Source organism: Pipra filicauda, unplaced genomic scaffold (genome assembly GCF_003945595.2).
Source record: "Pipra filicauda isolate LSUMZ 115617 unplaced genomic scaffold, ASM394559v2 scaffold66_size7647185_pilon, whole genome shotgun sequence".
Taxonomy (NCBI): Eukaryota; Metazoa; Chordata; class Aves; order Passeriformes; family Pipridae; genus Pipra; species Pipra filicauda.
In genome coordinates, this window is record NW_024104831.1 from 3,387,615 (window position 1) to 3,412,397 (window position 24,783).

Genomic DNA, 24,783 nt, shown 5'->3' on the forward strand with positions numbered 1-24,783 from the left:
GTAGTGAATTTAAGTACCAAGCATTCTGGAGAGTCACAGAGCAAGGGCAAAGCAGAGGAAGAAGACAGATCCTTGAGGCTTGGAGCAGGAGACAGGCAGAAAAAAGAGGAAGAAAGAGGAAGAATTAGGGACAATCTTTTAGTGACAACCGCTGAACTTCCTTAATGCCAGTATCATCTCCCCATTCTATCAGAAAGGAGAGCATTCTTTTTGCTTATGCATATACAATGTGGTCACCCTAGCAAATACTAAATAGATGCTCACTTACAAGTCATTTCCAGTAAATATGCTTCTAAAATATTTAGAGACAACCATTCTCACTCAAAAAAAGCATTTTGTATGGTGCTCTGTTTGCATGACAGGTAGAAAGGTAATCTGCTAGAGTAGAAATTACACTGGAAATAAGGTTACCTCTTTCAGTTAAAATTAGTTCTGCTTCAGTGTTTCTAGTGCCGTTTTGACACACAAGTATGTGCAAGATACATGTATATATCTGCATCTACAATACAGGCATTACCCAGACTAGCTAAACATTTTTCCCATCTTCCCACTTCCAGAGCCAAGAGAAACATTTGTCAAAGCATCATTGTTTCGCCTGTTTTCAGCCAGAGCAAAACTAGACTCCCTTCTCTCTGAGAGTCACATTTACTTAAAGTCATTCTGTTGCACCTGAAAAGCCTTTTGAAATAAGTATCCTCAAAGCCTGAACTGTCCAAAGGGCACAAAACTGAGGATCAGACTGAGTGCACCATGGAAGACTAGAAGACAATAGCAGATGAGTTTTTTTTCTTCTTAACTCTGTCCTATGAAGCAGTAAATTGCCTAGAACAGAGGTACCAGTCATCCATATGAGCCCAGCACACACCATTTCTATAGGAAATAAACAGTCAAGAGGGATCAAATGAGGGGAGAGGAATCAATGAGTCGTAGAATCAACCAGGTTGGAAAAGACCTCCGAGATCATCAAGTCCCGCCCTTGGTCCAACACCGCTGTGGTTACTAGATCGTGGCACTAAGTGCCACATGAAACCTCCTCTTAAAAACCTCCAAGGATGGTGAATCCACCACCTCCCTGGGCAGCCCATTCCAATGTCTGATCACTCCCTCTGTAAAAAATTTCTTCCTAATATCTAACCTAAACCTCCCATGGCACAGATTAAGATCGTGCCCTCTTGTCCTACTGCTGGTTGCATGGGAGAAGAGACCAATCCCCACCTGTCTACAACCTCCTTTCAGGTAGTTGTAGAGAGTGATAAGGTCTCCCCTGAGCATCCTCTTCTCCAGGCTGGACAACCCCAGCTGAGTTGTTTAGTCAAACCCTTGAGAATCTAAAGTCTACATAGCACTGCCATTTTTAACTTTGCCATATGATTCACCTTAGCTGAGATTCAAAATTTGCTTGTCTACAGCAGCAGTTTTACATGTAGTCTGTGGCCTAACTAGAGCACGGAGCTGCCCCCTCTGCTCCTCCCCACCTTCTACCACAGCATGTCCCATCTTAACCCTCTGGTAACACCATCTGTGAGACCATGATATACACCAGGGGATGTTCATATATCCGCTACCAATTGCATTGGTGCAGCTGACGTAATCTGATTTGTTTTGGGGTTAGGACTGATAGTTGGGATTGTCCTCTAAGCTTTTACATGAAATTAACTACACTGAGGATGTACATTTCTACTGCCATCGCTTAATGACTCAGGCCTCTACAAAGCTGTTGTAATGTTACTGTTATGACCATAAACTGAGCTTGCGTGGCAAGCTTTTGCAGCAAGGGGGCTACGAGGGTGGTTTCTGTGAAAAGCTGCTAGAAGTTTCTCCCATGTTTGACAGACCCAATGCCAGCCGGTTCCAAGACCAACTCAATGCTGGCCAAGGCTGAATTATTAGCAACAGTGGTGCCTCCGGGATAACAGATTTAAGAAGGGGGAAAGGAAACCCTGGCCAGCCAAAGTGAGGAGTGAGAATATGTGAGAGAAACAACTCCGCAGACCAAGGTCAGTGAAGAACAAGTCAGAGGAGGTACTTCAGGCACTGGAGCTGATATTCCCCTGCAGACCATGGTGCAGACCATGGTGAGGCAGTTGTCCTCCTGCAGCCAATGGAAGTCCACGGTGGAGCAGAGATCCACCTGCAGTCCACAGAGGACCCCCATGCTGGAGCAGGTGCCCAATGGCAGTTTTTGACTCTGTGGAAAGGCCATGCTGGAGCAGGCACTTGGAAGGACCTGTGGACCCATGGAGAGGGGATCCCACATTGGAGCAGGTTTGCTGGCAGGGGACCCACACCAGAGCAGCCTCTTCCTGAAGGACCACACCCTGTGGAAGGGACCAACGCTGGAGCAGGTGAAGAGTATGAGGAGTCCTCCCCCTGAGGAGAGGGAGTACTAGACACAATATGTCATGAACTGACCACAACCCTCATTCCTTGTCCCCCTGTGCTGCTGGTAGGGAGGAGGGTGGAGAAAATCAGGAGCAAAGTGAAGCCCTTGAAGAAGGGGGAGTGGGGAGAAGGTGTTTTAGGATTTGGGTTTATTCCTCATTATCCCTTTTGGATTGATTGGCAATAAATTAAACTAATTTCCCCAAGTCAAGCCTCTTTTGCCCATGACCGCAAATGGTGAGCGATCTGTCTCTGCCCTTATCTCCTACACTCAAAAGCCTTTCATCATGTTTTCTCTCCCCTGTCCAATCAAGAAGAGGAGTGATAGAGTGGCTTTGGTGGACACCTGGCATCCAGCCAGGGCCAACTCACCACAGACCAACATGAGAATGCTCCTGGTTTGCAAAAAATTTCAGATTTTCCTCTGCTTTCTAAAGAAAGCATTATGTAAAAGCTTTCAGATGATCTCAGAAAATGAAAGTGCTTTGAAGGATCTGTTTTTCAGAACAAAAAAATCAGATTTCTGTTCAAATCTCTGAGTCATCATTTTTACACATGTACAACATGAATAAAATATTTTAGAAACACTTGGCCTTTCTTGTTCTTTCTAAAATAATGTTACTATTATGACTGCTTCCCACCAAGATTCCATGCCAACAAAATGCTATCCAGGTTTTCTTTCCCACATGGATTCTGATCTTCTGTGGGGTAGGGGAGTTGATGTGGGATGTGCTAAGCTTCAGTGTAGTCCCTGGGTATTGCACCACTAGTTTGCTCCCAGTTGCATTAAAATAACTCCTAGTTGTTCCAGCAAAATAGAGCTACAGCTGAAAGTACCACAAACAAGTTCTTTAGAGTCGAGAAGTTGTGGCTGCCTCACAGTGTTCAAAACCAGGTTTGATGGGACTCTGACCCGTCTGGTCTAGTGAAAGGTGTCACTGCCCATGACAGGGGAGCTGGAACTAGATGATCTTTAAGGTCCCTTCCAACCCAGACCATTCTATGATTTTATGATCACATCAGGAGAGATCTGTCCTTAAGCACTTCATAATATCTCAGTCTGAAGTACTTTCTTATAACACAATCCTTGGTCCTTCCTCCATGCAATGAGGAAAACAATTGTATTAATGAAACAAACTGCATTAATGAAAGTTTTAAAGACAGAGGTTATAATTTTTTCTACCTGTATTGGTTGCTAGTTGTTTTCTTCAATATCTTAACAGTGTGAAAAGGTGACTAGCACTTGATGACAAGACATCTGACAGAGAAGTGTGAAGCTTGGAAAAAGGTCAACCTGTGTTTCCTTAATTAAAGGGATGCTACTCAGCACACAGACTCTTGAAGCTCGAGGGTTGGTATTAGAGGAACTTTACAGTCAACTGTTCAGTCTGTAAACATTCATTGCATTTATCTAGGAAGCCTCATGGTGGAATTGATTTGACAAACATACTGCCACTACTTATCAGGTTATTCTTGTCACTGATGTGACAAAATAATTCATGAAGGGATTTTAAACTGTTTCTGATTTCCCTCCAGCTAGCTGTAGTCTCTAGCAGTTAGAAAATAGCAGTATGGAAGTACTTGAGGCAAAAAGTAAATGTAGCTTAATAACCTGAATATTATTTAAAAAAACAAAAACAAAACCAAACAAACAAACCTTATCTCAGAGATCCTATCTCAAAACTTATCTCAGAGAGCCTTTAAAATTAGTCTGTTTGTGAAAATGCAGCATTTCTAGAGGAAATTTGGAAAATGTACAATTCTACTTGCATTAATCAAGGGAACCAGGAAAATTGGAATTTCAATGCTTTAGAAGAGTGAGGTAAAACATATTAACAGAATAAGAATAAAGATTTTAAAAACAATAGTCTGAATTTTGAACTGAAAAATGTAAGGCTTGCAGCACACCAAATATATATTTGTTTAAATTAAGCTAGATACATAGTTGTCACCTCAATCTGAACAAATATTTCTAAAAGACTTTTAGAAATATTTTTTTATCTTTTTTTAGAAACCAGACCATAACCCAATCCAGTCACCGCCTGGCCTCACCAGGTGCAGAACCACTCTGAGCTGAGCCACCAAGTACCAGGCTCCCACCCCAGGTGCCCAGGGGTCTACAACTTCTCTGCATAAACTCCCAAAGCACCTGACCCAGTACATAAATTCAGAGTACATTTATTTCTTTTTGACTGATTCAAGTTTCTGTCAAAAAAACTCCACAAAGTCCACAAGAACAACAGGAGCAGATGAATCCTGTAAGTTGTCATCAGGCACTCATACAGAAGAAGGAAGGCTCCTGCCCAATATTTCTTTGTTCCTAGAAGAGTATGTGCATCTTTTATGGTTTTCACAGCCATTGGATAAAACATTTGTTTCCTAAATTTCAGGTCAAGACTGGGTAGAACTGTATCTCTCTCTTGCACAGCCAGAGAGGAAACGGCAGGGGGACTGTAGCCCCCTTTATCTCCTAGGCATTTATTCCCAAACACGTGACACAGTCATCATCATCCAACTCTTGTATAAGAAAGTTTAATGGAAAGAAGTTAAAACTTAGATAACATATCTCTAAGAACTCCCAGACCTGGCAATCAGTCATTCACTGACTCTTGCAAGGCTGTTCAGAAATTCTTGATCACAAATGTTTCCAACAAGGTAGAATGAGCTTATAGTTCTTACTCCTACATATATAGATAATTGTACATATGATACTTCTCAGGCACAAAGATAATATTGTAATTGTTTTAATAGAATAACTTGAATTATTTAAACTCTCTTTTTCTGTTATTTATGGCCAAAAAAACCCCAAAACAGAGATGGTATCTTTTTTCCTCCTGTTGTTAATATTTCATGCTAGAAAACTTAAATATTTATGCATGTCGGGAAAAGAAGAAGTTATTTTCTTTCAAAATGGTCTCCCTTCAGAAGAACAGCATGGTCTTTACAGTTACTCCTAAACCAAACTAAATTAGATGTTTTCTTTTTACTGCAAAACCTGCTCTTGGGCCTTATTTCCACTGGCAGATATAAGACCACGAGGTTAAGAATACAGCCTAAGACCTCTCGCAGACCTTCAGTTCAAAGGAATTTTCTAAGCATAAGATTTGATTGCTTCTTTTTTTTTTTTTATAATGAAATAAATTTAGTCAGGTTTTGACACAAAATGAAGTACTAATCAAAGGAACCATACTACCAAAACAGAGAGGTACAGAAACACTGTCACTGTTTTTCTTAATCTTGACCACAGAAAAGTTTTCATTCCAATGCACACAAACTGAAGGCTTTTCTGTTGATGGTTAATAAGTGTCTCTACAACACATATTTCAATGCAAAATGTTAACAAATCTTTAAGTACTATGATAATGAAAATACAGAGAAGGATCTAGTTTTTCACCTGTATTTTGCCAGATAGCACAAACCATGGTGCTCTAGTGCAACTCTAATAGTCTAATCGTGCTATTCATGAGCAGCTGAGCAGACTACTTTAGCAGGTAGTTTTTCTCTGAGGCCTTGAAGGAGAATGGCAACTCCAAATTGAAGGACTTTAGCAGAATTAAGGTTGTAGGGTACCAGACTCTTACCTTGATACCTCTTACACTGAGTAGACATGTAGTAGTTTTCTTCTTCCTCAGCATTACGTGTTGGTGAGTTTTAAGTAGTTCAACACTGGCAACTCTAGACAACACTCTGGTCCACATACCAGGTACTTTTGGTCTTCTGAGACATCTAGAAGCCACAAACAAACCTTTGCTAAACCTTGCTGTCACAGATAAATTATTTGCCTCTTGCACATCCTATTTATTCTATATCTCTGCTGAAAGCTTACCTTCCAAAAGCAACACTGGTAGACAGGAATGTGTGACTGCACCACAGGCACAATGCCATATGATCTGACACAGCACAGCTCCATCTCCTTTTCTTTGGCAGGTATAGCTGGGCCAGATAACAGGAATATCTCCCATTGCCCAATACTTCCCTCTACAATGTCTGTGCCTTCTCATAGGGGCAGCCACAGAGGATGTGTATCCAACACCTCAGCTGCCACAGTTTACAAATGTTATCAGTGTAAAGTGGGACAGTTCAGAAGCAACTAAGATTCCTGTTCAGCTCTCCTTTCCACCCTTTTTCTATGGAGGTAGGGCAGACCCTGTTGAGCAGCAGCAACTAAATCTTCTTACGAACATGAGCCATTATTAGTCTAAGCTGAAATGTCGGGTTATGCTCTAAGGGAGTTTTGATGTCGATACATATTGCCTTTGCCAGCTCCAATATGGATGCTAGAAATTCCTACAGAAGAGCAGAACAGATAGCTGCAGGTAGTAACTTCTGAAACGACCACAGCACATTCTTTTAAGTCATCTGTAGCACCCTTTCTCTCCTATACATAAATCCTAGGCACATGATACATGATGCTCTGGATTACATTCAAGAGAAGACACATCTAAATCTCAGTTGCTATAGCAGCAGAGAAATGTATTACTTCTTTTCAAGTCGATTGTAAAGCAGCACATTCCAGAATTCAGTAACATTAATACTACTCAAGTTGTAGTTTTTTTCTTGCCATGCCATGACACTCTTAACACCTCAGGTTTGCACATACAAACAGCACAGTTGTAACTACACCTTGTGTAGGCTTGTCTGAGTCAGCTTGAAACCAGCTCAGGGCACTGTTGTGCTGATGCTTTAAGACTCCACTGCTGTGAGAAGTGGCAAGCCACACTTCCTGCTGTCAATCTAAACTTATAACTACCATTCATCTATATTAGCAGGCAGATTCAATTCAGCAGACATCTGTCCAAAATCGACCGCAGGCTCAAGAAAAAAGACAGGACGAGCTTAAACTTTTCTTGGTGAGTCAATGGACCTCTGGTATTCAGGAGTACTGACTTCAGTTGGTGTTAGCCAAGCATGAAATCACACCAACAAGCACCAGCAATGCTTCAATTACAGCAGTTTTTATGTGGAAACATAAAAAACTTTCTGGAGCTAAAGCTGCTTTATATTGCCACATCTTTATTTCTTAAGCGAGTTTGGCTACTTCCCGAATAGGTCAGGTGTACCTGAACAAGCTGCATCCACTCTTCTGACTACAGTGTGAGAAAAAGCATGCTCAACTAGATGGAATTCAAATGCCACAACCCAAGTTAAAGATACTATTTAAAAGCAGACAAACAGAAAAAAACCCAAACTAAACAAAGAAACAAAACCAAAACAAAACCAAACAAAATCAAAAACAAATCCCTGAAAAACAATCCTTCTCGCAAAGTTCAGGGCCCGAGCTGTTCAGAAGTAACTGTCATTCCCAAGGGTTGGTTTTTTTTTTATTTAGACTCTTTCAACTTCTTCACAAATCTCTTCATTCTATTCTGCCATTTCATATGAAATGAGATAGATGTATTGCATTAGTGTCCTGTTCAATGTCTACCAAGAATCAAAGAATGGAGATCAGAACTGACACTCCTCTTCAGTGAATCTCTTCCACATAACATGATGTTAATTACATTCTAGCCAAATTACATTTTTCATCTTCAGCCATGGATCAATTCTCAGGTATTCTTACCTCCCCAGGTTTGTTTGTTTGGATTTTTTTCAACAATTCTAAACACTATGCCTGGAGGTGGTAGATAGATTGCAAATTTCATGGCATTTACCTTTTTTATCAGAGAAAGCATTAGAAAGGTATGAAGTGCCTGTGAATAGTTTAGTACCTCGTCAGACCAGATATAGAGCTCTAGTCACGTAGATACTGAATTCAACACCAAAATTTTGTACATCCCAGCTTGAATATATAAGGTATTTGTATTTGAGGAAGCCAGAGTCCCAAGAGCTTGGAAAGGAATCTTTATACAGACAAGTTTTCTTTCAATAATTTCTCTATAACAGAAATTCTGTATTTAACCTCCACAAAGCAAAAAGAAACAAAACAAACAAACAACAACAAAAATTACCTTTTTGAATGCTGGAAAGGATTCACTATGTCAGCTGTATGAGTTAATGTTTGTGTATGGTAAGAGATCTTTCTTTATATGTATTTAATTTCAGAATTCTCTATAAATCTTAATGTTTTGGGTTTTTTTTAATTTTGCATTAGATGATTTCTAAAGGATGACTGCGATGATGAGAAGCACGGGTCCGGCTCAGAGCTGAAATTGTAACTGCACAAAACCTGACTTGTATGGAGCCGCACGGGAACCTTTCTGAATCAAGTGCTTAATACAAGAAAGGACTTACAAAACATCTATTCTAATAACAGATCCTACCCTTTCAGGCACCACATTTAGGTGAACAAGTGATTCATTCCATTCAGTGATCTATTTTTGAGCTCTGAAATAGCCTTACCTGAAACTTTGGTTTTATACAGACTTTTTCATACAACAGTTCTTGTCAACTGCTTGAAAGTGTGTATCTTTAAAAACTACCCAGCCATAGGTAGGTCTACACCACCTTAAACAAGTGCACTAGCAGGTGAAAAACATGCAATTTGACATAAGATGCCTGAGAGGTTTTCCATGTCTTCACCATAAATTGCTGATAAATTCTGGTTTTGGTGTCATGCTTTACCAAGTGAGTAACTTGGCAGGCCCGAACACATGAATCAGAGTATAGAGAATCTTGGTATAAGGAAAAAGTCCCTGGGATTTGCAATTTCCACAATGTCTCTTCTAATTGCATTTTTACCCCAGCTGAATTGCCTGCAATTAACAGTTTTGCCTCCCCTCTCTTTGACACTGACTTAATCCCTCAAGAAGACAGATTGTTGCAAAAATTGCTCTTGCCTGGAAAGATAAAGACCTGAGTGCCCTCAAAAAAGGGCAGGGAGAAGAATTTCTTCCTCTGGCTTTTTAGTAGTGTAATAATGCATTTGTGCTCATATCTTTACTGAAATGAAGGCCAGGGACTTCCCTAGTGAGTAGTAGTTATCAGTCAGATGCTATCATTTTCCCCCAGACTCCTCATCTCAGACCTACATGGATAACACCCCGAAGTCATTTAGTACAGCCTCATTTACATGGAACACAATGAATTAAATTGACTCCAAGGTCTCAGCTATTTAAGAGCAAAACTAGACAAAATCATGTTCACATAGCATTTGGCTGGCAAGGTTTACTGTAATAAAATAGTTTTGGATATTTCCAATTAAAAAATTTTATCCTTCTACAACCCTTTACCAAGCCAGGTGCAATTAATCCATAACAAAAGGGCACGACTAGCAAAAAAAGGAAATTTAATAGCTGCATCACAGACAGCTTCATTCTCCTTAGTTCAAACACAACAGAAATCACATCCCAATTTCCATATAGCGAAGACAAGTTAATTTCCTTCCACAGTGTGTTACTCTGGACAGCAGTGCTGCAATGTATGTCATAGTAGAGCAGAAGACAACAACAAAATTTAAATACATCCCTGTCCAAGTAACTATTAGTTCTTATCATGTCCTCTATCTTACTGCTAGTCAACATGTTCCTATTCAACACAAGAAAAGACAAAAGTAGCACCTCAGAGTGATTTGCATCTGATAATCATGATAAGACCCATACCATGATCTCAGCTTGAAACCTTAATGGAAGAGATACTCTAAGCCTCTCCAGTCCAGCTTGAAGTTTACATTCAAACACAGTTCCCAAATTCAGCCTTCTATCCCACCTCAGACAAGAACCTGTGGCTGGGGCTTGTAGTTTAGGAAAAGTTTCTGGAGAGCTACAGAAAGCAGAAAATATTCCCATCTCCAACATTAAAGAATGGCCTTTTACAGGTCTACAACAGGGCAGGTATGAAATTGGAACAGGATCACAGGTGAATAACAAACTCCCCAGTTGGTAGGAACAGATCCCTCCGAATGGGGTGGCATCACTTGTCTCTTTTTCAACCATAAGAGTAAACTCTTTTATGCACAACTCAATTCCATAAATAGTTTCCCTCTCCCCTAAAACTTCATCCTCAATCATTCCCATGCACCTGCAGTTGCTTTGCCTGTAACACACAGTTCTGCATTAAAGAATAATAGTTTTGATAAGTGATCTCCAAGCCTGTGTTATTTGTGTAACAAGCAGGGATCAGGCAGGAACCGAGATTAATAACTAACCAGATCAGACACAGTAGGAGCCAGTCCTCCCTCCCACTCCACAGCAGGCCAAAGATTGGAGGTTCTTATTTAATGAGGTTGGCAACAGCAACTGCAATAGGGTGGAAAAAGTAGAATGTCTCACTGCATTCCAGCTTTAAAATCAACCTCCCCAGGGTAAGCATGCAGACAAGGAGCCTCTCTCAGTTTTGCATGGGCCCTGATTTTGAGCCCAGGGCAGCCTGCTCCTCCTGCCCAGATCTGTCTGCCTGCACTGCCATGGCCACCCCCACCTCCCTCCCACACCTTCCAGCTACACCTGGCTAAAACAACCTCCTGTTGCTTAGCGGTGCATTGCTACCCCCATCATATTGTTATGAAGGGCACTGACTGTAGCTCATTATCACAGCACTTAAATGAGAAAAAAATTGCCCAACAAAGGACTAATTATCTTGCCAGGCCCAGGGCACATACGCAGACAACAGGAGAGAGGAAAGCCTCTGGCTCAGGCTGAGCTCTCCAGCCTCAGAGAAGTTTCATTGCAATGCCTTTCCCCTCTCATAGCGGGCTGAAAAGCCATCCTACACTCACTGACAGCCTGGCAGCTCAGGGTCACCACACCACACAGGGATGCTGCAGGGTGTCCAGGGAAACACTCGTCCTTACAGCCACCCTCATGCTCTCTCATGCCAGACACAGTGCCAGGTGTTGCCCTGCCACAGCTGGTATAGGTGGGAGTGCAGCAGGGCACCCGTCTGACAACAACGTCAGTGTTGGAAATCGAGGAGAGACAGAGCCCCAAACCCACACCAGGAAAAGTGTCAGAGTTGAACTGATCCAGAAGAAAGCAACAGACTCAGAGGTACCCCTAAATACAGCCAGTTCACTAGCCTGAGGTAGAACAACCACTGCCATGTCCAAGGAAACCTTTACTACCAACATTACACAATCCCTGGCAGGCTCAGCATCTGAAGTGACAGACTTTCTCCACCTTTTTCCATGGAGAGGAAAGTGACATTCCACAGTCTGATGTCACTATTGGTGGTGTTCTTATAAATGAAAGGTTGCCCTGTGAACTTACAGTGCTACATGGTGTAAATTTGGAATAAACCAGTTACCTTTACCAGCACTTTGCTGTCTGATCTGCACAACATATGCAAAACAGGTGAGTGAGGAAAAACCCAACATGTAAATTCACACATGCACGAGGAAGCACTCAGAGATCAGCTCTGCCCACAGACAAATGGGGAAGCAGAGATGGCAAACGTCCAGAGAAATAGTGCTTAGCTGGAAAGGCTCCCTGGAGAGACAGGGTTTGATGCACCTCCAAGACCCCAGGCTGCCCCTGTGTCAGCCCTACTGCACTGTTTTTTTGCTGGGGTAGAGTTGGTTTTCTTCACAAGGGCTAGTATGGGGCTATATTTTCAATTTGTGCTCAAAACAGTGATGATAATACAGAGATGGTTTTGTTATTGATGAGCAGTGATTACACAGAGCCAAGGCCTTGTCTGTTTTTCGTACTGCCACACTGGCAAGTGAGTTAGAGGTGTATGGGAAGCTGAGAGGAGACACATCCAGGACAGGTGATCCCAACTGACCAAAAAGATATTCCATCCCATATGACATCATGCTCAGTATATAAGGCAGAGGGAAGCAGGAGGAAGAGGTGGGACATTTGGAGTGATGGCATTTGTCTTCCCAAGTAACCTTTACGTGTGATGGGGCCCTGCTGTCCTGGAGATGGCTGAACACCTGCCTGCCCATGGGAAGTAGTGAATTCATCCCTTATTTTGCTTTGCTTGTGTGTGTAGCTTTTATTTTCTCTTTTAAACTCTCTTTATCTCAACCCACGAGTTTTCCGGGTTTTTTTACCCTCCCAATGCTCCCCTCAGTCCTACTGGTGGGGGAGTGAGCAAGCGGCTGCATGGACTTGGTGGCTGGCTGGTGTTAAATCATGACACCCATCCAACAAGCTACAGCAGTTTCTGGAGATGCATTCATCCAGTTGATAGATACCATCTGGTCAAAGCCACCAAGGCTGCCCATGAGCTCAGGGTCATGGAAAACTGAAGCCTTGCATCCTCTTCCCATCTCACCCCTGCAGCAAGGCAGTGAGAAGTGGCCTGAAGAGTAGAACACTGATATTTTCTTAAATCAAGGATTGTCCCGGAAGTTTCATATGCTGAAGTGCTCAGAAAGCAAAGCTCAGAGCAAGTGTCTGCAGTGAAGCATCTGCAAAGAAGGTAAGTTTAAAAGAACCCCCAAAGGTGACTTTTGCACTTTGTATCCAACACCATGTTTCACCTCCACATAGTCCTGCTTCTTTCAAGACCAAAAGCAGAAATTTCACAGTGCCGTCAACCCACTCTATTATCACTTATAGCACCTTTTTATTTCAACATTCTCCACTGTTTCACTTCCTCTGAAAATCTATACTTCACTGTTTCAAGAGCGTTATATCCAAGTTCAGTTGTAAAAGTACTTAGAATTTGAAAATAAAACCCATACCAATAAGGATTTAAAATTACACAGTCACCCCAAAGAAGAGGTTTATATAACTTTCTTTACATTTTCATTCACTTTTCTAATGAATATAACTGAGCAGTTCATAACATATTTGGATGTTGAAAAGGAAAAAATATCTTATTTTGTTATACTTGTGGTGTTAAAAAGTGAAGTATTTTTAGTTCAAATTAAGTCTATTTTAACTTGACTCCTTACTCCACAAATGCAGAATTGGTTTCAGGATTCCTCAACTCATTCTAGTAAAAATCTTCTGTTAAGACCAGAAGTGGCAATTTAAGTGCTTCACAGGGGCTCTTTGCAGGAAAGGATATTGAAGTAGCAAATTTCTGGATTTTTGCTTTTTTAAGAATCTGGAAACCAAGTCACATGTAATTGCACTACTGAGCCTCTTACGGGGACTGGAAGACATAGCTCAGGTTAAAAGCCACGGACAAGATTAAGGCCTATATCAGTACTACAGTTAGTAGTTGGCCTGCCCAGGGCAGGTAATCCTTTATAAACTCCGTGACCTCTTTGGAGGTTTTAGATGGGAGCAACAGGGCATTGATCAGTCACCTAGTACCCATATTAAAACTTTAAAGGGAACAAAGAAAACAACCTAAATTATCATCCTTTTTATAGGCAAACTATGGTAAATTGGGAGATAGAAGAAGCATCGCAGTCTGAATTGTTTTTCCTCTTTGAATGCTGGCTGCTACTCAGTACAGTATGTTCCATCTTCAACTTTTTTTTTAGAAGGCACATAGGAACTTCAGAAAAACAGCACATGCTTGCAGAGAGAAAAAAATCCTGAAGGACTGGCAGATACTTGTGATTTCTGAGCATCAGCGGGGTTTTCTAACTACAAATTGTTCAGATGTTGTGGGCTGTCTATTCCAAGCTTGTTGTTTTCCTGCTCTTTTTCACAGATTTAGAGTCTCTGATGAATGCTATGTGTACCAGCCCAGATGCTCTATTCTAGCTATAAAACAGTTTTAATCAGCTAACTGGATAAGAGAGCTGAAAATAGTGCAGCTCTTTACTCTTTATCAGCTTAACATTTTCCAGTACACAACTTTAGACTCCAAGAAGTACAAACCAGCCCAGTTACAGCTGACATATATATTCTGGGGCATTGTTTGATGTTGCTTTAATATTGGATTTAAGGAAACTAGGATTTAACTCTTTGTATTGTCATTCTAAATGACAGTTCCCAAATATCAGCTAACTGAGCACTTAATTATTAGAGCAATTACTTGCAAATTAACAGACTGTTTGTAAGGATTTGGCCTCTGTTTCAGTTTTAGAAAAGACTCTGTTAGGGTATTTGTGCTTTGTGTCTTAAATCCAAATTCTATTTTCTAGACTCCCTCTAAACACTGGAAAGAGCCTTATTGTTTAGCCTTTGTCAGTTTTTAGATGAACAGACTCACGAAGTGAGTCTTGCCATTACCAAAACTATTTATCCAAACCTCTAAGATCAGGAACAGAGATCAAAACCTTCTCCAGTTCTAATCATTGAAGAATCAAGTATCAAATAGCACTCATTTTAAGACCAAAATAATTTTGACACGTTGAATCTCTCAAATCCCTAGTGGCACCGTGCCTTTTGGCAAAGCTTGTAACAGTAGTCATGCCAATAAAGCAGTCTGAATTGAGCTGCCTTTTTGCCCAATCCTACTAAAACCATAGTAATTGGTTCAGACGCAGAGGTTCAGCTGTCTCAATGAGGGCTAAAGCTACCAGCCAGTCTTGACAATGGCTTTATTTCAAGCCTGGCAAAAGGAAATCTAATGTAAATGTTCCTGTTCTTGTCACTGGCCTGGGAGGTTTTTATCTTTCCAAGCTGTCTGATTTTCCATGTGTGTTCACATCCCAGGACATGTTGATCAGTTTCAACCAAATGTGCCAGAAGGTGAAAAGTTCCACATAGTTAAGGGAATAGAAAGGAAAACCTTATTACAATCCAGAAATCCTTATAGGAGGAAGACAAACACCTCAAAAACAGAAAAAGATTCCCTCAAACCACTTTAAACATTAGAAAATCCATCAAGAGACACAAACCTTAAGAAGCTACTATATAAAAGCCAGACTCTGTCTCATGGAACTACTTGACTTAACAATAGTTGAGGGGGCTTTCCTCCTTATTGAGAAGATTTTCCAGCCCTAGGAAGGACTGGATACTGGTGTGCTGCTCAGCTTATTGTAAAAGTAGAAACACCATACACATTCACCTTAGGCATTTGGCAAACACTCCCTGTGAGAAGTGTTATATCAGAACCTGCCATTTTGTGACTCACTCAACACATCTGTCTAGATATGGCTGTCATTTTTATCAAAACCAAATATTAACACAACAATAATTGCTCCCTACACCAGTTTCAAGTGTTGTGTAAAAATGTGACACCTTCTTCAGGTTTTTCATTATTCTGCATTATCGCACCACCAGCCGTATCAACGCCAGGTACATGAACGTGCAACACCATGGACAAAACCTTGGTAGTGTTTTAATATTAAAACAGTGACACTACTTTGGCTGCAATGTGTGATCCCTATGAGAGATGCAAATGAAATTTATTTTCACCAGTCCTTCCCAGTAGCAGTTTGATATTTCAAGGAAATAATGAAATAAGTTTTATTCTACATATTTAAGTAGAATATGAAGAGCAGCCAAGGAGATGAGTAGGGAGATATGCCAAAGTGTGGGGTTTTTTTGTCCAGCCAGTTCAGAATTGCATTGTTATCGATCTTGTTTAAAAACAAGGTTGGGTATATCTCTATCTGTCAATTTCCTCCTCCTTATCCTTTATTTCTCTAGTAGGACTCCTCTAATCCACTTGGGAGCAGCAATCATACAGAAAAGAGTCAAACTGATAAAGTTTTCCTTACCATCATTCTTTTTCCTCTTGCTGACCCAGCATCTCATACGTTCTCTAAGTCTTTCGCCTGGAATGTAAATGAGCAATTAATTCAATCTAATATTGTAGCATCCTGATGAAATATCTTTTTCCCTTGCTGAATTCTTATCTTATGGGTCTTATCCTCCAGTTCTGCAGTAATCCCTTCCAGGACAGACAATCTGCATTTAGAAGGGACATTAAAAAAAAAATAAATTAAAAACAAATTAACTCCTCAGTTTATGTTACATACTAGAAAGAAACAAGAGAGCTGTGAATTCATAAGGAGAGGTATGAAATATTTTCTTCCCTTTTTCAGTCTGCTTTGACTCTATTCTAAACAAAGGAAACAAGGTTCTTCCAGTTCCCCCTTATTGAGAGCTGCTCTGTAATTTATTTCTTACAGAAACTTCTGAACGGTTGCAGACCTCGGGAATTCTGCAAGTGTATTGAACTGCAGTGCTGCACACTTCTAACCTTCAGAAGTACATTCAGTTATGCTACAAAAACTTTTCTCTGTGTCTGGATGAATAAGGCTCAACAGAGTTTTAGTTATTAAAGAGTTTCTAATGTAACTCTGATCTCTTAAAAGTGTCAGACATACGGATTTCCCCTGGCAAAACTCCTCATGACGTACTAGTCTTACCGTAACCAGATAGGAAGGTATTATAATTTCCCTGATGCAGACAGTAATTGCAGTACATACCACAGCCTGGGTTCTGCTCTCATTTACGTCTCACTTATTCACCAACTGTGGTAAGCCTGCTATTACTAGGATAATGCACATCTGAAAGTCCCTCAAATCACAGCAAAGTAAAATTCTGAATTGAAAGAGGACAATTCACTATCAAGAATTATATATCTCTTTTTATATAAATATGGAAATAGCAAGTAGTTGTGATCTATTCACAAATACTTATATTCCAGTCACATACATGGTATTCCTGACAGTAGAATTAGTCTGAAAGCTGGCTATTATCAGAATCTGATGCAGTCATAAACACTGCTATCACACTCCAGTAGCTTCTCGGTTTCTGGCATACATCTTAAGTAGCTGACCTGAACAAAACAAGAAAACCAAACCAAAACAACAGCAAAAGAAAAAAAAAGCACCAACAAAATATACACCCCCAACCCAAAAAATTTATTTCAGAATAACAACTCTGAGGAAGTTTGTCTAGCCTCTCTGAAAGCCATTAACAGAGGTTTCTGGGTTACTGCTAATGTAAAGGGCACTCTGTGGGAAGGGGGCCTGCACTACCAGGGTTCAGTGAGGCCATGCATAGAGCAGTCAGTCTTTTTGTGGTTTTAAGCATTTGTCCTCAGATTTGTCAAAAAACATGCAATGCAGTTACACATGGTTTCACACTTTCCATTTTACAGAACCTGTTCTTTTAGGCACCACTCCTCGTGCTTGGAAAGCAGGGGGGGCACAGAAAGATAGAAAAGTCCTTTATTGAAAGGGCATTTCTTGTGAATTTCTTACCCCATAGCAAGTACCTTAGAAGAACACTAAATAGTCTGTAACAGAGAGGAGAAAACTGTTGGAAATCCTCATCTCAACACTTGTGGTATAAGCAAGTAAAAACCAAAATCACTAGTACTAGAAAATCTTGATGTAACCATTGTTCTGCACCATTACCAGCCTTAAAAGCAGGAGCATGACCCTATCTCATTCAAGCTTATAGTTTAGTCATTGGGGCACTGTGTTTCAAGAAATGAATGTGAGCTTTAGCTCAGCACTCAGCATCTCAACTTCTCCTTCCCATGTGAAAGCTGGACGTGTTCTCATCTGTTAGACACACCCTCACTAATAAATAAATAAATAAACAGGAATTCAGGCTACAGCTACCCACTTGACAGCAACTGCAAGGGTCAAAGAAGTAGCCTTCTGTGAAGAAGTCTTAGATTCATTGCAGGGGTTTTTTGCCTTCTCCGTAGCATCAACACAATATGCTTGGATGCCAAAGAGCAATGTAGTCTGAGATTTATTGCAACTGGGGCATATAAAGCATGGAAAATAGAATTAGAGATGAGCCTTGGCTGTCCTCCATCATCTGATTAAGAAAAATAAGACCAGAAGGAAATAACAAGAGGACTAGTTCAGAACTTCAAAGATACACCTGAAGGCCAGAGTAAAATGAGCCTTGGGAAGGCTTCTTCTTGCAAGAGTTTTATCACCTGTTCTAAGAGCAGCTGGGACTTGCTAGCACCACACTTCCAGTTAGAAGGGCAGTAGAGATGACCAGTGCCTGAGATGCCGTACAGAAGCAGCTGCAACGTCTGTTTGCACATGTTAGGAAAAAGCTGAAAGTCAAATCTGCAAAGAAAACCTGAATTAGTTCAAAAAATGATGTTACGGCAGGATATGCAGAGCACAGAGTAAGAAACAGGATTTATTCTCCTCAGTGTGTTCTTCCTCCATTGCAGCCTCATTCCTGTTTGTAACAGATGGCACATCAAGCATCTGTTGGGTGATCTTTCCTAACATTTAGCATTTTGGAAAATGGTTTCCTTTAAGCTAGCTGTTCAGGGAGGTACATGCAACAGTTGTAGTGAGTAAAAGCTACAGGCCTGCATTTCTGAGCTGCTCCTAGCTTATAAAGAAAACACTCTTCCAGTGAGGAAGGGTTAGAAGGGAATTGAGAATAAGGGAAGCAACAAGTGAAAGTTAACGCAAGTAGTTGTCCCAAAAACTTCAGAGGGGAAAACTCCAACAGCACTACAGCCATGAATAAAAGCAGAATAACTCATTGGAAAACCTATTAAGGAGACAAGCCTACAGAAGCTTATAGGCTGTAAAAATCCTATATAGAGAAGCTTTTGCAGTGTAGCTAAAGCCTTTGGTTAGAACAAAGGGAAACTCTCCACACTTCCGTAGAATTATGTAACTGTGGTAAAAAAAACAAACAAACAAACCAAAAAACAGTATGGAAAACACTTTTTGATGGCAATATATTACTGTTTTCCTATAAGAATTAGAGATCCTAGAGAGGTCCTTTGAAAGCAGGGATGTGGGTCTAAGCCAAGAAAAGTATGAACAGATACTTACTTTTCTGTCCATGCTTGTCTTGGAAGATAGTGACCCTTCCTGAGCTGTCTACAGTCTTAAACAGACAAAGGCAAGCAGAAGAGCAGACCAGAGGGAACCCAGTAATACATAAATTGAAACTGAGCACGGGGAGCAGCTGAGATTAAGATAATATTAAATTTGACTTGATTAGATTAGCTAATATGAACCTGCTTCTTACTGTTTACTAAAATAAGAGTGAAAGGTTTTGATGCTGTGCATCAGAAACAGGCTTCAATTTCACAAATTCATTAACCAGACATCTTTAATTCAAATATTTTTATTTTAAAATTACACATCTTTTATTTAAATGTACGATATAAAAGACAAAAGGTCTTGCATTAAATCACAGTTCATTCATTTCAGTGAAGCTACTGCATTATGTAAATAGTACCTTTTGAAGCTGGAAAAGAAATTTCTACAAGGCCCTTCTGGGATCCATTCTGATTTCCCAGGTATTTGTTGTATTTCTATATGCAACTGATGGAATTGCACAGAAATAAGGGTTTCTTTGTTGCTATTGGTGCAAAAGGGAGAAAAATAACAAGTAACAAACAAGCAATGCAACAAAAGCCTCTAAATCAGGTACTTCAAAGAGTGTGGGCTGGATTCAGATGAGTTACTTCAGCACTGCAGAGGTACACAGACCAACAGGGTGACTCGAAAAACTTAAGCTAGGAATTTATGTTTCCCTTACAGTCAGTAGAAAGAAACTGATACTTGTAAAGAATAATTCTAACCATATAACGGAGGCAGTTCTAGCTCCAAACACTGATGAAATTCAACTCAGTCATTTCGCAGGGAATCAACAGAGTAGCCTATAAAATACATTTAGTAACCAGAACACAGCCATACATCAAAACCTGGTGTACAGGCATGGAGCACCACCTATATTCTCCAGTGGATATCCCAAAAACAAAGCGCACACACTTATGAGGAAAGGTGCTACATCATTCTTTGGACTTGATGTCATCTGATGTAGATGTGTTCTTGTGGTGATAAGAAACAGCTGACATAGCTGGAGGCTCAGGACTTGTCTGCAGTACAGAACTGAATATCTATAAGGGTGCCACAAAATCAGACCCAACGGTATTCCTCACGGATCTGTAGTATTGAAGGGCAGGTATTATCACACTTCCACAGCCCTCAGCTTGGAAAAGTATATAATCCAAGACCAGGTATGGCATCCCAGCATCTCCCAGATGCGATTTGAATGCATGACTCCAAAACAGAGCTTGGAAATTAATGTGACAGATTGCAGTAAGCACATGCCAAAGCTGTGGAAGTGTTTTCCCAATGACAATAACACAACCTACAAGAGGAGCATCTATCACTGAGAGTTTCCCTGCTAGGACTGGCTGCCTGAACAGCAATAGCTGCTCTGCTGGAGGTGCTGACCCTTGACACAATTTAAAAAAACAGCTCAGTCTTGCCGCGTCAACAAGACTGATCTGCTGTTACGGACTTCTCTGAGCCCTCTGACCTTCCAGTGAGGAAACAAATGTGACGCAGTTCCAGAAAACCCCATTTGAACACTCTCCAGGGGCTGCTGTTTCGATTTGTACCAGTGCTCCAGTACAAGAGGCATGATGAGACCTTTGTCTTCAGAAGCAAATTAAGGAGTATTTTACCCCACCATTTCCTTTCCATCCTCTCAGGAACAAGCATGAGACTGACATGGATGATGAAACACAAGTGGCCATGCCAGGGATAGAACAAGGGAGTGTGAAATCCTTATTCAAATACTGCTATTTTCAACTGATTGCGTGACAAACACAAAAGAGAATCTCAGCACCACTCACAATAAACCTAAGAAACTTGGCAGGTTTCTCTGACACGTCTGGGAAGCAGCCTGCTGCCATAGTGATTCTACTCCTCCCTCAAACTGACTATGCTGGGAAGGAAGAAAAATTTGGAAATATAAACAGAGATCAGGAACCATTTGCAAGGGGATGTAACAAAAATCTCCTCTTTAGGCAGAACAAACGTGATTGTTTTCAGTGGGAAAAAAAAAAAAAAAGAAAAGTATCAAAGTCCAGCAAAAACTTACTAGTTCTGTTTAAAACACCACAGGAATACTAAATGTAGAATTGCTCTGTATTTGCTTCTGAAAGTCTATTTATAAGGGTGATTGGGGTGTGACCAGCATTTTTTCTTTTCCTAAAATGATACCTGCTACTGCTACCTCAGAAACAGCTCTGAGTGAAAGAAGTGGGAGAATGTCAGGTGCCTGCTGGACTTTGATCCCAAACCTCATGTAAACTTTTTTGGCTCATCTCACAAGGGTGAGAGTAAAGTGCCTCAGAGTGGACTGTGCTAGCACTAGTGAAGATGCATCACTGCTGACAGTGAAGAAAAAAAGAATGTCTTGAAGCATGAAGGCAAGGCAACCATCTATTAGATCCCCCTTTTGGTGTGAATCAAAGGGTGATGGTAAGATAGGGATATCAGAAGAGAACTGAGAGTAGTCAGACCCAAAAGTCTGTTCATTTTTGCTTTCATTGTATTCTTTATTAATAATCTTTCAGTGAAGCTGAAGTTATTCTTTGGATCAAAATACAATTCAGCAGCTGCGAAAAGCACTATTTTTATGTCACCATCATGAACTATCACCACCAATACAGACTTCTACATATATTATATTTCATTTCCATGTTAAAAAACCATCTTAATTGGAGGGAACAATTTAAACTTTTGATTTTCTATAGAGCCTCATGATAATTATCCTGACATCAACACTTTAAAGGGGAAGGTCAAAAGTCAGAAGGCAGTCACATGTTATCAAGAATGTCCTCTAGATACTTAGTTTGCTAAGAGTCTTATCCTAATCCTTTCCAAGGTATTCCTTAATGATAACAAATCTGCAGAGAACCCTCTGCAGGAAACTTCCGTGCAGAACTTAATACCTACTCAAGTAGCTATTTATTGCAGAAAAGGCAGAATTAAAAAAAAAAATAAAATTCTTCTTTCATACACTGAGATTTTACCAATCTCTATGAGTATCATTCAACATTGGATTTCAGATTTTTCTTCGAGGCAGCTTCCAAATTGTACTTTCCCAATGCAGCATGAAATAACATTTAACCTGTGACCTTCAGCCACAGAGACTCCTGGAACAGATAGCCTAATATGAATGCTGCACAGCAAGATTGAAGGACACAGGCTACATCACGTGTGCGGCTTCCACATCCAGAATGAAGCAAGGAATGAATCCTTCTCTGTGTCTCCTCATGCACCACTCCCACCCCCTCCTTTTTATTCTGGAACACTAAATTTCAAATATATCTTTAGGGGGGAAAACCCACCAAACAAAAAGGATCATCAGACACAGTATTTTAACTTGTTCTCAATCCTGGGAGAGCAACGCAAAAAAAAGTAGAAAGGTCTATAGGCCATCAAGAATTGGTTAAATGTAGCTGTGCTTATTTACTCTAAAAAACCAAGTCTGTAGGATTATTAAGAGAAGTAAGATTATAGAACAAAATTATACACTAGAAAAGAGGAGAGAGAGAGAGAGGATTTCATTGTGGATTATCATGATAGAAGAATATCTCAATTTAAAGGCAATCATAAAGAAAATATAGAAGTGGGTTCAAAAAAACCCCCTGCTTTTAGTCTAATTAAAGCAAGCCTCAGACCTGTGCTGTAATCAAATTTCTTCTCTTACTACCCTTGCAAATGAATAGCATATTGTTCAGATTAATGGACAGGAAAGTCAACATTTCCCATCAGTCACCACTGTAGCTAGATAACTGTCCCAAGTCATGCAGAATTACAAAAGGATGGGCTGTTTTCTTCCTGCTCTTACTGCACTGGTGAAACATCACAACGAGTCCCAAATATTGAGGATTTTAACAGTTCTTTTCTCCATGCCTTCTGCTTTTTTATATACATTTTTAATTAGGCAAAGAGGGGTAATGCAAATCAAATTAAATTATGACTATTAAACTGTATCTCTTGGGGAAGATTTTCAGCATGGTTAACAGGGAATTAGGCAAACTTCTCCTTTAGTATTAATGAGAGTTTTGGTCCCAGTTCCTCTGCAATACAATTCTTTCAACTGCCTCTGCACCAACCAAACTCTTCAACTTGCAGTACATTTGTGCAAGCTTAGATTGGGCCTGTTAAGAACTGTGAAACGTGCATATTGCTCATTTGTTACTGCAGACATAGGCAGAGGCCCAGGTTGATTCCAGAAAGCTGATTTATTGTTAAAACAAGGAAACAGGTGTACAAGAGCTGTTATTGAAGATAATCTCGTAAAGCACAGATATACGAGTAGCACAGGCGCTCTATCCAAGAGGCTCCAGAACACATCCTGCCTCTCTGGCAGCCCAGACATCCCTGTGCTGCTGCTCAGTGCACTCCCTTCTCTCCACAGCTTCTCCAGGATAAAGGAGGGTAAAGCAAGAAGTTATGCCCAAGCAATGCTGGTGGTGGTACTGATCAGCTCAGGGACACTGAAGCCTCCTAGACAGTGCCAAGGGCTCACCATGTGTCTGCATCACGCTCATGGAAGGAGGTTACAACAGGACTACATTTTTTGTTGTAAAAGAATTTTCTCCTATAGGAAGCCTAGGAGTTGTTGGCTTTTTTTTTTTTTTTTTTTGGGGGGGGGGGGTTTGTACTACACATAATTCATTACAGAAGAAAAGTAACTGCCAGAATTGCATTTTTGCTTATCCTGTCTCTATAAATGACAAGATTGCCAGCAAACAGTTTTGCTGGATGTTGATTTAGCCCTTTTTACTCACTTTTCCATCTTTGATTTTGAGAGAAGTAGAAAATAGGGAAATGAGAAATTGGTATATGTGCCTCTTTCTGTCTTGAGCTCACAAAAGACTTTAAAAAGGCCTCCAACTTTTTAGATATCATGACCAAGCAAAAGCACTTATGAAAACAAGCATGGTGTCAAACCCTACATGGAATTTATTTGCACTTCTGACTTTTTTTACTACATGCTATCTAAAGTTGTTTATCTTTTAGTATTTAATAAGAGTAATATCAGAAGTATTTTAGAAAAAATTTTTTTTTCAAATGAATTGAAAATTACTCATAGAAAGGACATTTTTTATTGTTATAGAATTTCCTAGTTAGATTACATTTTCTACTTTTTGCATCTATCCAAAAGGGTATTAAAAATAATCTTTTTCACATCTTTAACATTTGCCTGGAAGAAAATAGACCTCCTTTTTCTTTTTTAATTTTAAGCTTGTATATTGCATAAATAAATAACAGTTCAAAAACACATCCCTGCAAGCAGGCAAGAACTGAAACGATAGGTTGGTATAACTTAACTTCACATGCAATGCAGAAATAATTTATGTGAGTAGAGAGAATTGAACCTCAGAAGGAATAAAAAAAAATAAATTGTAAAACTTGGAACCTGAACATACAACCTGAGGCGCTCAGCTAGCTGTCTGCTTTGCTGGAAACTAGGAGTAAACAAATGAACCTAACACATAAGGGTTTTTTACTGCTATCTCTTCGTAAAGAATACATTCCTTCCAAAACCAGCAAGAAACAGAAACGATCTGGCAAAAAGATGAAATCCCTTTACACACACTGTTTACGCTGAAATTACAGGCAATAAAGAGAATGTCAACTGCAGCAGCTCCAACCTTGTTTGTCACTAGATTAACTAGAGAGGCAACAAGGACAATGACTCAACCTTTCAAGCCTATTGGGCTCCCTGTGAAAGGCTCTATTCACTCACCAGCTGGCATGGTGGAAAGCTATCTAAAGATGTGAACAAGCGCAAGGGGCAGAGGCAGCCCGGCCCCGCTGCAATCTAAAACCAAAGCTGCAATTAATTATATATGGAATGCGGCCAGGCCTCACTAGCATTGTAATCAAATGGGACCACA

The 24,783-nt window shown here is 40.3% G+C and overlaps 2 long non-coding RNA genes across 2 annotated transcripts in view; one reads left to right on the top strand and one right to left on the bottom strand.

The window, feature by feature from the left end:
* The window catches only part of LOC120324722, a 147,489-nt gene that overhangs the window by 105,832 nt on the left and 16,874 nt on the right, over positions 1 to 24,783 (bottom strand). Inside the window, exon 2 of the long non-coding RNA XR_005566240.1 lies at positions 15,839 to 15,895. This is a non-coding gene — a long non-coding RNA (uncharacterized LOC120324722). The remainder of the gene's footprint in view (positions 1 to 15,838; positions 15,896 to 24,783) is intronic.
* On the top strand, positions 11,529 to 16,402 carry LOC113989038. Its single transcript, XR_003541106.2, has 3 exons — positions 11,529 to 11,609; positions 12,549 to 12,687; positions 16,253 to 16,402. It is a non-coding gene; the product is annotated as an uncharacterized LOC113989038 (long non-coding RNA).